This window comes from Tupaia chinensis, unplaced genomic scaffold, assembly GCF_000334495.1.
Source record: "Tupaia chinensis unplaced genomic scaffold, TupChi_1.0 Scaffold000561_1, whole genome shotgun sequence".
NCBI classification, from domain to species: Eukaryota; Metazoa; Chordata; class Mammalia; order Scandentia; family Tupaiidae; genus Tupaia; species Tupaia belangeri.
Window position 1 is genome coordinate 851617 of NW_006160074.1, and position 12236 is coordinate 863852.

Consider the following 12236-nt stretch of genomic DNA (forward strand, 5'->3'; position numbering starts at 1 on the left):
GGCAGGAGGCAGGAGGCAGGGGAACGCAGGGGCCTGGCTGCCACAGCCTGTCCCTGGGCTCCAGTTTATCTTGGTTTTGATTTGTTTTTATTTTGCTTTGCATGTCCTATCTAAATGTCCATGGCCCATCCCAGGTCATGCACAATTACCCCTGAGAGTCTTCCAGTGTTAGCTCATCTCGTTGGGTGGTTGATCCTTCTGGGTCTGTTTTTGTATGTGGTATGAAGGCCATGCCGCATTCTGCTCCCTGTCATGTCCAGCTGTCCTGGCGCCATTTGGAAAAGAGACTTTCTGTTCCCTGTGGAATGGTCTTGAAACCCTTGCTGAAAATCAGCTGGCCGCAGAGACAAGGCCACAGAGACAAGGCCACAGAGACAGGGGTTTATTTCTGGGCTTTCGGCTCCCATCCCTGGGTCCTCATGTCCACCTTAGGCTAGGGAGCTCACTCTTTTTTTTTTTTTTTGGATAGGTTTTTGCTATAGGGTGCGTGCGCTCGCCCGAAAGACAGAGAGACAGAGAGATAGAAAGCGAGAAATCACCCCCCAGGGGGGATGGCCATGCCACAATCCCTTCTCTTCTATTCTCCTCTCGGGTCCGGGTCCAGGTCTGGGTCTGGGATGCAAACCATGGTCGACTACATGGGAATCCAGCGACATAGCCATTATGCTAACTGCTGGTCCTAGGGCTCACTCTTTTGCTTACTCTGTGTTAGGTGTGACTTTCTGGGGAGCGTGGTGTCTTTTAAAGCTTCCGGGTGACTCCCGGGCAGCTAGGTGGAATTCTGCCCACTGGAGGAAGATGAGGTGTGGTTAGGAAGGCCGTGCGGGAGGCCCTGGAATGAAGCCGGGCAGTTCCAGCAGAGGGAATGTGGCCCTGGACACAGCTGCAGTGAGGGAGTGGAGAGGCCGTGACGGAGTGGAGAGAGGTCAGGGACCATGCTGACCCTTCCTAACTCCAGAAGACCTTGGGGAAGCCAAAGGCAAGCACAGAAGCCAGCGGTCCCACTGGGCCTATTAGCGTCCTCCCCACCCCCGTGTGGCTCAGTCAGGCCCTATTCCACTGTGTGGCCTTGGTCAAGTCGCTCGACCTCTCTGAGCACCCTCCTGGCCTCTGTAAACTGGACCCATGTTCTCCACTTGTTCATGCACAGGGCTGGGGTATGCACAGGCTGAGGGGCTTACAGATGATTCAGTGCATGACCCACACCCCTGCCAGGTGCACGTCAGTTCTCACCTAGCCACCCACAGGGACCACAGCTTCTGGGTGGCTGCAGACACGGCTTGGCTGACCCTACCAGATCGAGCGTCTCCTGCTGAGTGGAGATCTACCTCCCTGTACCGTCTGCTTACCCGAGGCCCGCCCTGCACACCCACCCCCACCTCACCTGGGCTGCCAGGTCCTGGTTCCCGGCTCCCCTCCCAGGATGCAGGTCCAGGTGCACCCTTGACCTCCCAGGGCACTGGTGTGAAGCCTGAGCCTGGAGAGCAGATGCCCGCAAGAACTGTTCACACCCCAGGTGGCCCGGGCCCCAGGACGGCCAGTCTTGCCCACCCGTCTGGGCAGACGCTGGCCTGTATTCCATGCTTCCTGGTTCAGCCCTCAGAGCCAAGGCCAGCCAAGGTTGGGGGTTGGGGGGAACCGTTGCTTCCCTCAGTCTGAACCTTTTGCTTCTATTCATGTAGCTGGAGATGGTATTTGGGGTCCAGTGAGTCCCACCTCCTGATTGGACCCAAGCTCCCCACCTACTCAATGGCCAGGCAGAAAAGGGGTTCAGTGTTACTAACCATCCCACTTTCTGTCGGTGTTTACACGTCACAGAGAACTTTCACCCAAGGGGGAGGGCAGAGCCTCGGCATTAGGCGGGCTATTTTTCTCTTTTACCAAAGCAATTATTTATTTAATTATACGTATTAGGTTGTAGGAAGGTCACAACATATTTTTTGCATAGAAAAATGAAGTAAAAGATGTCATGACTTTCCCAACAACGTCATATCATTATTGTTATTTATTTATTTATTTGGAGAGGTTTTTGCTATAGGACACATGTGCTCACAAGAAAGACAGAGACAGAGAGATAGAAAGCAAGAAATCCCCCCACCCCCCGGGAGGATGGCCACACCACAGTCCCTTCTCCTTCATTCTCTTCTCAGTATCTTGGGCACGCACGCACACATGCCGGTGTGAGTTTAAGCTACTGGGTCCAGGACTAGAACCGCAATCAACTACATGGGAGTCCAGTGACATAGCCATGACGCCATCTGCTGGTCCCTCATTATTGTTTTTTTTAACTTGCTGCAGGGCATGTGCATACATGCACGTGAGAGAGAGAGAGAGAGACAGAGAGAGACAGAAAATGAGAAAGCAAGCCACCAGGTCAGGGACTCAAACTGCAGTCAGCCGTGTGGGAGTCCAGTACCTTAACCTCCACGCCACCAGCTAGGTGGGTATTTTAAGCTAGTTATTAACTTGGGCAAATGCGCTCAGTATACTCTCCTGTTTGAAGGCAGCCGCTATTCGAGCCCCAGACCTGGTGGCTTGAAGATCACGCCAGCTGCTTGTGTATGTGTGCCCCGAATCTCGAGAGAATGGAGGAGAGTGGAGGGGAGAGGATTGTGGCGTGGCCATCCCTGCTAAGGGGTGACTTCTCTCTCCCTGCTAAGGGGTTTCTGCTCTTCCCCTCTCTGTCTCTTTCCAGGGAGCACACATCCTATGGCAGAAACCTAACACAAGGACCACAGAAAGTGTAGAGCAGGGTACTTTCATTACAGCCTACACGTGAAGGAAAAGCCCGGTTGGCTACAGGCGCTGCTTGGTCGCTGCTGTAGCTCATTACCTGCCCTGAGTCCTGGCCCCTGAGCTTTGAAGTTTGCAAAGGTGGCCCCTCCCTGGGGCATAGGCTGAGCCCTGAGTGAAGGAAAGACACCCTGGACCAGAGGACGGAGAGTGGGCTCTGGTCTTGGAAGGCTTTTTATTAGAAAATACATTTTAGGGGCCAGCAGGTGGCATGGTGATTAAGACACTGGACTCCCACATGGCCAACTGTGGTTCAAGTCCTGGACCCGGTGGCTTAAAACTCAAACTGGGTGCATGTGTGTGCTCAAGATCCCGAGAGGAGAGAGGAGAAGGGATTACAGCATGGCCATCCCCCCCGGGGGTGTAATTTCTTGCTTTCTATCTCTGTCTCTCTGGTGACCAAATGCACCCTATAGCAAAAATATCTCCAAAAATATATTTAATTTTCTGGTCCACAGCAAAATTGAAGGGAAAGTACAGAATTCTCAGGTACCTCCTGGCCCCAGTGAAAGCCACTCCTACTGATGCCCCGTACCAGAGGGGTACGCACGTCACGGTCAGTGAACACGCACTGACTCAGAGCTACCACCCAGAGTCTGCAGTACCACCCTACAGCAGGGTCACGTTGGCGTCGTCAGGTTTCCAAGATGTGTTGTGACAAGTACATAGCAGGGGAGGGATGGGGTCGTCTCACTGCCCTAAAATCCCGTGCCCGATCGGTTTGTTCTGTGCGCTCACTAACCCCTGGGGGCATGGATCTTTCTCCTGTCCTGTACTTGTGCCTTGTCAGGAGCATCGTGGATTGGGTTGGCGGGAAAGGTGTGATGCATTCTTGCACAGGAAAAGAGAGCTATGCCGTGAGTTTCTAGACGACCTAATAGTTGGACTCTAGCGATACGTAGGCTTTACGGAGGGACTTCTTTCACTTGGTCATATTCATTCAAGTAAGGTTCTTCCATCGCTTTTCATGGCTTAACAGCTCATTTCTTTCTGCTTCTCTCACCTTTTAAAATACACATGGCATCACGTTTATTACCTTTGAAACAACTTGTATTTTTTAAAGAATTATTTATTTATTGAATTTTATTTATCATTACTACTACTACTATTATTTTCATTTGCTATAGGGTGCATGCACTGACCAGAGAGAGGAGAGAGAGAGAGAGAGAGAGAGAGAGAGAGAAAGCAAGCCTCTCGGTCTGAGACTTGAACTGTGGCCAGCCATGTGGGAGTCCAGTGTCTTAACCACCAGGCTACCTGCTGGCCCCTGCAACAGCTTTAGAATATATATATATATACACACACATATATAATGTATTAAAGACAGTCATTTTGACATCACTACTATCTATTCCTTTTTCTTTTGATTTGTCAGAGAGCACATGTGCTTACCAGAGAGAGAGAGAGAGCGAGCCGGGGTAGGGGGAAAGAAGAAAAGGAGAGAGACTAAGAGGGAGGAGAAAGCACCCCCAGTGGGGTTTGGCCACACTGCAATCCCCCCTCCATTTCTCCATCCTGTCAGGACTTTGGGTACACACCCACATGCACCTACTGTGTTTTTTCAAGCCATTGGGTCTGGGACTTGAACCATGTGCTTGGCTATTTCGGATCCTGCTGCTTTAACCACCAGGCCGTGGACCTAACCCACTACTGTCAAGTTCTAGAACTCTTTTCATATTGCCAAATGAACTTCTAAACCCATTAAACAATAACTCTTTATTCTCTCTCTTCCCAGACCCTGAAACCAACATACCCCTGTCTGAGATTCTGACTGCTTTAAATCCTCATGTAAGTTGGATCATAATGTTTTTGTCTTTTTATGTCTTTTTCGCTTACCGTAACATCTTCAAGATTCGTTCATGTTTTAGCATGTCAGAACTTTCTTCCTTTTTAAGGCTAATATCTCATGTGTGTATATACCTCATTTTCCTTTCCCATTTGTCCCCCGATGCTATAACATCTGTGAGAGATTATGGTATGGACATAGTTCTCAGTCAGTTGGGTTCATACCACGGAGCACACCTGCTAGACTGTACGGTGAGAGTGCGTTTACTTTTGTGAGAGACGACCCAGCTGTCTGTCGCAGGGATTGTACCATTTTGCAGCCCCACCAGCGTGGCATGACAGTCCCTGTCCTCGCCAGCAGCTGGTGGTGTTGGCGTTTTAGATTTCGGCCCTCCTAATACTTAGGTAGCAGTGTCTCATGGTTTTCGTTGGTAGTCCCCTAATGACATAGGATGCCGAGCGTGTTTTTGTATACTTACTCATTCGCCATATATCTTCTTTGGTGAGGTGTCTGTTCAGATCTTTTGCCAGTTTTTCATTGGGTTGTTTTCTTATTGCTGTTTTTTATGAGTTCTTTATGTTTTGGGGTAGCATTCCCTTATCAGATGTGTTTCAGTCTGTGGTTTGTCTTCTCATTCTCTTGACAGTATCTTTCACAAATCATAAGTTTTTTTCTTTTGTTTTTGCCATAGGGCACATGTGTGTGTAAAAAGAGACAAATAGAGACAGAGAGAGAAAAATGAGAAATCAGCCTGCAGGGGGAATGGCCACACAGCAGTTCCTTCTCCTCCATTCTCCTCTTGAGATTTTGGGCATGCGTGCACACACTTTTGGATTTTGGGCATGCGTGCCACCACTCAGAGGGATTTTTTTTTTTTTTTTTTTTAACTCAGAGTGATTTTTAAGCTGCCAGGTCCAGGACTTGAACCGTAGTTGGCCATGTGGGAGTCCAGCATCTTAAGATCACTCCACTTGCTGGCCCCCTACAGATAATAAACTTTTCATTGTATTGAACAACTCTACCTTCCAATGACTTCTTTTGTGTAGCATGCCTTTGAGGTTTTTTATCTTTAGCTCAATCTCCTCCTATGTTACCTTTTAGAAGTTTTATTATTTAAAATTTTACATTTAGGTCTGTGGTCCACTTTGAGTTCATTTTTGTCAAGGGTCTGTGTCTAAATGAATGAGTACTCATTGAGTTTTGCATGTAGAGGTCCAGTTGTTCCAGAGTGTTTGTTAAAGGATGGTCTTTTCTCTGTTGTATTGCCTTCGTTCTTTGGTCGAATAGTAGTGGACTACATGTGAGTCCATTTCTGGGCTTTCTAACCTGTTTCATTGACTTAGTTATCTATATTTTCACCAATATCACACTGTCCGATTACTGTAGCTTAATATTGGGTCATCGAAAAAGTCACGGTGTCTTTTTGCATAGAAAACAAGAAAAATGCATCATGATTTTTTGGACAATGCGATAATAAGTCTTAAAATTGGGTAGTATTAGTCCTTCATTCTTCTCCTTCAATTTTCAATATTCAAAAAACGGTTTTGTCTTTTGTTTTGTCGTTTTGCCTCACGATATAAACTTAGGATCAGTTCATTCATATTCATAAAGTGATTTGTAGAATTTAGAATTGTGTTGAATCTGTAGGTCAAGTTGGGAAGAACTGACATCTTGACAATATCGAGACTTCCTATTTTTGAACAAGAAGTCTCTCTCCATTTCTTTAATTCTTCTTCGATTTCTTTCATCACATTTTTGTAGTTATCCTCGTATAGATCTTGTGTATATTTTTGTTAGATTTACACCTAAATCTTTTACTTCTTTGGGTGCTAATAGAAGTGATTTTGTGTTTTTAATTTCAAATTCCATTCATTGCTGATAGGTAGGAAAGCTATCGACTTTTGTATATTAACCTTATATCTTGCAGCCTTTTCATAATTGCTTATTTTCAGAACTTGTTTTTGTTTTGTCATTTCTTTCATATTTCCTGTATGTATAATCCTGTCATTTGCAAACAAAGACAGTTTTACTTCTTCTTTTCTAACCTGTATTTTTTCTATTTTCTTTTTCTTGTCTTATTGCGTTAGTTAGGACTTCTAATATAATGTTAAAAAGAAGTGTGAGTGGGGACATCTTTGCCTTCTTCCTTGAGTTGAATTTTCTCACTCTTAAATATGTTAACTGTAGATTTCTTGTATATTCTCTCTATAAAGCTAAGTTTCCCCCTAATTTTGCTGAGAGTTTTTTTTAATCATGAATGGGTATTAGAGTTTTTCAAGTGCTTTTTCTGCATCTGTCAATGTGATCATGTGATTTTTTTCTTTTGTATTTTAGCTTGACATCTTAGCATACCCATCACCATTTCTTCCACATTACATCTCTTGGATGGGTCAGTAGATTACATTAATTAATTCTGAATGTTGAACCAGCCTTATATACCTGCAATAATTCCCATTTAGTTATGTTATATAATCATTTTATATATAGTTGGATTTGATTTGCTATTGTTTATTGAGGATTTTCGCATCTATATTTTTTATACTGTGTATTGCATCTATATCCTGTTGTTTTCTTGTAATATCTTTTTTAAAACTTTTAAAAACTAATTTTTTAAATTTAAATTTATTTATTTATTTATTTTAATTTGACCAGTGTGAGACAGAGAGAGAGAGAAAGAGAGGGAAAGTGAGAAAGCAGATTGCCAGGTCTGGTATTTGAACTGCAGTTGGCCACATGGAATCCAGCACCCTTAACCACTATACCACCTACTGGCTCCTGATTTCTTGTAATATCTTTGTATGGTTTTTGTATTAATATAATGCTGACCTCATGAACTGAGTTAGGAAAATTTCTTGTAATATTTTTGTATGGTTTTTGTATTAACATAATGCTGACCTCATGAACTGAGTTAGGAAATATTCTTTCTGTTTTTGTCTTCTGAAAGAGATTGTTGAAAACTGGAATAATTTCTCCTTTAACTGTGTAATAGAATTTACCAGTGAGCCTGTCTGGGCTTGCTCCTTCTGTTTGGAAAGGTTTTTAATTATTGATAAAATTTATTTCATAGATACAGGTTTAGTCACACTGTCGATTTTTTCTTACGTGACTTTTTGAAGATTGTCTCTTTCCTGGAACTTATCTAGGTTATCAAACTCATGTACATAGAATTGTTTATAGCATTTATCATCTCATCAACTGTAGTGATGTCTCCTTTTTCATTTCTGGTATTAGTCATTCGTGTCTCTTTTTGTCTTAGGTATTCTGGCAGAAGTTTATTGATTTTATAGATCTTTTCCAACAACCAGCTTTTAATTTTGTTAGTTTTCTACATTGATTTTGCTCTTTTTGGAGCCTATATTTTAATCATGGCTTTATCACTACCATCTGAAGGATATGGTGGTAAATATCTTTGATTCTCTGAATGTCCGCCTCCACATCCACAGAATCAGTATAAAGGTAACAATACCTAGCCCAGAACTGATTTAAGGGCAAATGTCAAATGTCAGCACACACTCACTAATTAAGCAAATATTTGTTGTGTCCCTACTATGTGCTAGAGATTGCTCTATCTGTTGGGGATATTATTATAAATGAAACGCCAAAGTCTGCCTTCCCGGAGCTTCTATTTAGAGAGAGAAACCAGAAAAGTAAATTGAGTGTCAATCAGTATCAGATACTGTAAAGTTTAGTAAGGAGAGAAAGGGGCAGGAAATGGTTGCTATTCTTGATAAGGCGTACTGGAAAGGTTTCCTGATAATATGTCATTTGAACAGAGACTTGAAGGCAGTGAGAAATGAGCCTTAACATTATCTGGGTGAAAAGCCTTCCAGGCAGGGGGAGTAGTAGGAGTCAGGGACATTAGGCAGAAAAGCAGCTGGCACATTGGATGACCAGGGAGAAGGCCAGGGTGCTAGGGTGAGGGTAGTCTGGATGGGGAGGAGGCTAGAAGGTGATTGGAAGCCTAGCACAGAGGGTGCTGCTGACCAAGGTAAAGATTTTGATTTTTAATTCCAGGTGTGTGATGTGAAGCCAGTAAGCAGGGAAAGGGCATGCCTGAATTTACAGATCACAAACCACAAGGGCAGGGAGACCATGTGAAGCCCGATGTTAGAATCCCTGCAAGAGGTGGGTTGGTTCGGAAGGGCGAAATGGTGGAGGAGGTGCTGAGAAGTCAGAGTGTTCAGAATCTCTTTGAAAGTAGAGCTGATTTGGAATCTGCTGATGGATTGGAGAGGGTGAGAGGAGGATGAGTCAAGGACGACCACAGTTTCTGGCCCAGATGGAGGAGCCTGGATGGGCTTGGGTGGAGGGTGGAGGGAGGACATACTGAGTTCCGTTTTGAGCATTTTGAGTTGAGACACCTATTAGCCACTGAGGTGGGAGAAGTGGGTGGATGGATTTGTGAGTCTGGAGTTCAGGGATGGGATTGGGCTGGAGAGACGAAGAGTAGCCATCAGCTCGTAGAGCGTATTTCAAACCTTGGGCCTTAATGAGACCTCCCAGGCTGGGAGTGTAGGTAGAAAAGCTCATGGGGGACGGAGCGGCCATCCAGGGCAGTCAGGTGTCTGAGCAAGGTCTGGCGCCAGGCAAGAGTAGACATGTTGGAACAGAGGTGGGCACCTTCGGTCAGGGACAGAAGCGAGCAGCCCGAGGGTGAGGAGGAATGCAGCTCTGTGCTCTCTCTAAGGTCCGGCTCCCTCTTCTACCTGCTCCTACTCACGCATTCCTTCACTCGAACCAGAACATTTACCAAGTGGGAATTACACTCCAAGCACAGAGCCATTTATCTCTGGGCCCTAGAGGTGAATGACACTTAGTGCCTGCTGAGGGGACCCCCATTCAGCTGTTGGTGCCCAACAGAAAATGCAATAGACACGGCAAAGACGGGGTGGGCGTATTAGGTTTTCCAGAGAGACCAACCAATAGGACAGGTGTGTAGAGAGATCTATTACAATAAATCTACTTACGTGATTGTAGGGGCTGAGGAGTCCTAAAATCAGTAGTTGGTGAACCAGGGACTCAGAAGAGCCAATGGTGTAAGTTCTAGTCCCAGGACAGGCGCGAGTGCCCCAGCTCGAGAAGCGGGGCTGTGGGAGTGCTCAGCCGTGTTGTTCTACTCAGCTCCTCCGTTGTTCACATGAGGCTGCTCACACTGGGAAGGCAGGCTTCATTCAAACCACCCATTGAGATGTGGGTTGCACCCAGAAACACCCTCACAGGCACGCCAGCCGGGAGTAATGTTTGACGAAATGTCTGGGCACCCTGTGGCCCCTTCAAGTTGACATGTAAGATTAGCTGTCAGATGATTTTTTAATACCTGCCTCCTCCACAACAAACTTATTTTAAACAGTTTTTTAAAAAGAATTTTTTCATTGGGCACGTGTTCTTGCTGGAGAGAGAGAGACGTGAAAATGAGAAATCACCCCCCGGGCGGAGCTGACCAGGCTGTAATCCCTTCTCCGCCATGCTCCTCTCAGGATCTTGGGTATATACACACACACGTCTGGTGAGAGTTTTTGAGCTGCCAGGCCCAGGACTTGATCCGTGGTCAGCCATGTGGGAGTCCAGGGCCTTCACCACCACACCAGCTGCTGCCCCCCTTTGTAACAATATTCTGAGATAAAAGCAGTGGTGCCGAGGACCAGAACAAACACATGGTGAGATTTTAGTGAACTTTATACGAATAACGACATCCGTGAACCACATTAGTAAACACCACAGCATAGAAAAGGAAAAGTACAGGGTTCACACATTCTAGTTACATTACTGGATATTTTGACAAAAGAGAAAAAAACTCATGAGGAAGCTTCCAAAAGTGAACTTAACTAAGTTCAGAGAACAAGTTCCCCGGGGCGCAAACACCGTGGCTGAGTCCCTCCATGACCCGGTGGCCTCCAGGAGCAACAGCGATGGCGGTAACCCAGTTTCCACGTCCTTGTCTCTGCAGTCACCACGTGACCATGCATTTTTTAAATTAATTTTTTTAAACAAATTATTTATTTTATTTTATTCATAATTTATCATTATTATTTTTTAATTTGCTATCGGGCATGCACACTCACCAGAGAGAGAGAGAGACAGAGACAGAGAAAGTGAGAAAGCAAGCTGCCAGGTCCAGGATTTGAACTGCAGTAAGGCATGTGGGAGTCCAGTGCCTTAACCCCCACACCGCCTGCTGGTTCTGCTACCATTTCTTTTAAACATGTTGTTTAAGCACAGGGATAGCTGGTGCTTACTACCATGTAGGCTGGAGACTCAAACTGCACGCCAAGAGAACTTTGATCATTCTAAATCTTTGGTTTCAAAATGGTTACAGAATCTACATGTGTCAGGGTCTGACTGAACAAGGGGATGTTCTCCGAATTAACATTGTACAAGCACAACATTTTACATTTTTAAATATATTTCATTTTATTTTAAAAAATTTGCTAGAGGATATGTGTACTCACTGGAGAGAGACAGGAAGAGAGAACGTGAGGAAGCTTCTCCCATGTGGGACGGTCATGCCATAATCCCTCTCCGCTGTTCGCCTTGGGATTTTGAGCTCGTGTACACATGCGTATGGTGTGTTTTTCAAGCTGCCAGGTCTGGGACTCGAACAGTACAGCTGGCCATGTGGGATCTAGCTGCCTTAACCACTATGCCACCAGCTGGGCTACACAATGTTTTTATTTATTTATTTATTTATTTATTTATTTATTTTTGAGAGATTTTTTGCTGTAGGGCATGTATGCTCACGAGAAAGACAGAGAGAGACAGAGAGATAGAAAGCGAGAAATCACCCCCCCTGGGGGGATGGCCACGCCACAATCCCTTCTCCTCCATTCTTCTCTTGGGATCTTGGGGCACGCACGCACATGCGCCCGGTGTGAGTTTAATCCACAGGGTCCAGGACTCAAACTGCGGTCGACTACATGGGAGTTCAGCGACATAGCCATTATGCTAACTGCTGGTCCCCACAATGTTTTTAAAGAAATCTAAACATGCTCACTGAAGCTCATATACTTGTTATTAAAATTCCTCAGTGACTGTAGTTGTTTGGAACTTAGATCGCTAAAGACTTTTTTCCAAAGCAGTGTGTTTTATGCCTGACATTGTTTAGAACTGTCAGCTTTTAGTTCATCTTTGGCTTGTTTTTAAATTCTCTACCAGCGATTCATCCCCTCTTGCCAGCTCCCTGGGGGATTGACCCCCCCTACCCCTCCAGCTCTGCCCCAATACGCCGACAGAGAGAGAGAGAGAGAGAGAGAGATGTTTCCAGGAGGATTGGAGCTGGGGTGGGAGATAGAACATGGCCAGAGGTGGAGACCCCCGAAGCTAGTCCTACCTGCGATCAGGTAGTTTCCAGGTGGGACAGACAAGGATGGAGCGGATGGCCCTGGGCCCGGAGAAGGCATGCAGGGTGGCTGCAGCTCCTGCCTGCCATCGGGTTCCGAGCACCAGGTGTGTAGCCAGGCCTTGTGCTATGGAGAGTCGGGCGGGCGGAAAGCCCCCACCTCAGGGTGGCCGTTTGTACTCCTGGCTTCAGGGCTTTGTCCCCCCTGCTCAGGGGATCCAGCCCTCCCCCTACTCTGTCCATCCCTTTCCCTTTCAGCAGAGCAGGCGGTGGCTGCAGCTGTTCTGATTAAAGTCCCGTGAATGTCTGGAGGTCAGAATC

General features: G+C 45.8%; 1 protein-coding gene across 1 annotated transcript in view; it reads left to right on the forward strand.

The window, feature by feature from the left end:
- TSPAN18 (tetraspanin 18) overlaps positions 1 to 12236 on the forward strand; it is a 179349-nt gene that overhangs the window by 2914 nt on the left and 164199 nt on the right. The window contains exon 2 of the mRNA XM_006157759.2: positions 4529 to 4581. The gene's annotated coding sequence lies outside the window, so the exon portion shown is untranslated. The remainder of the gene's footprint in view (positions 1 to 4528; positions 4582 to 12236) is intronic.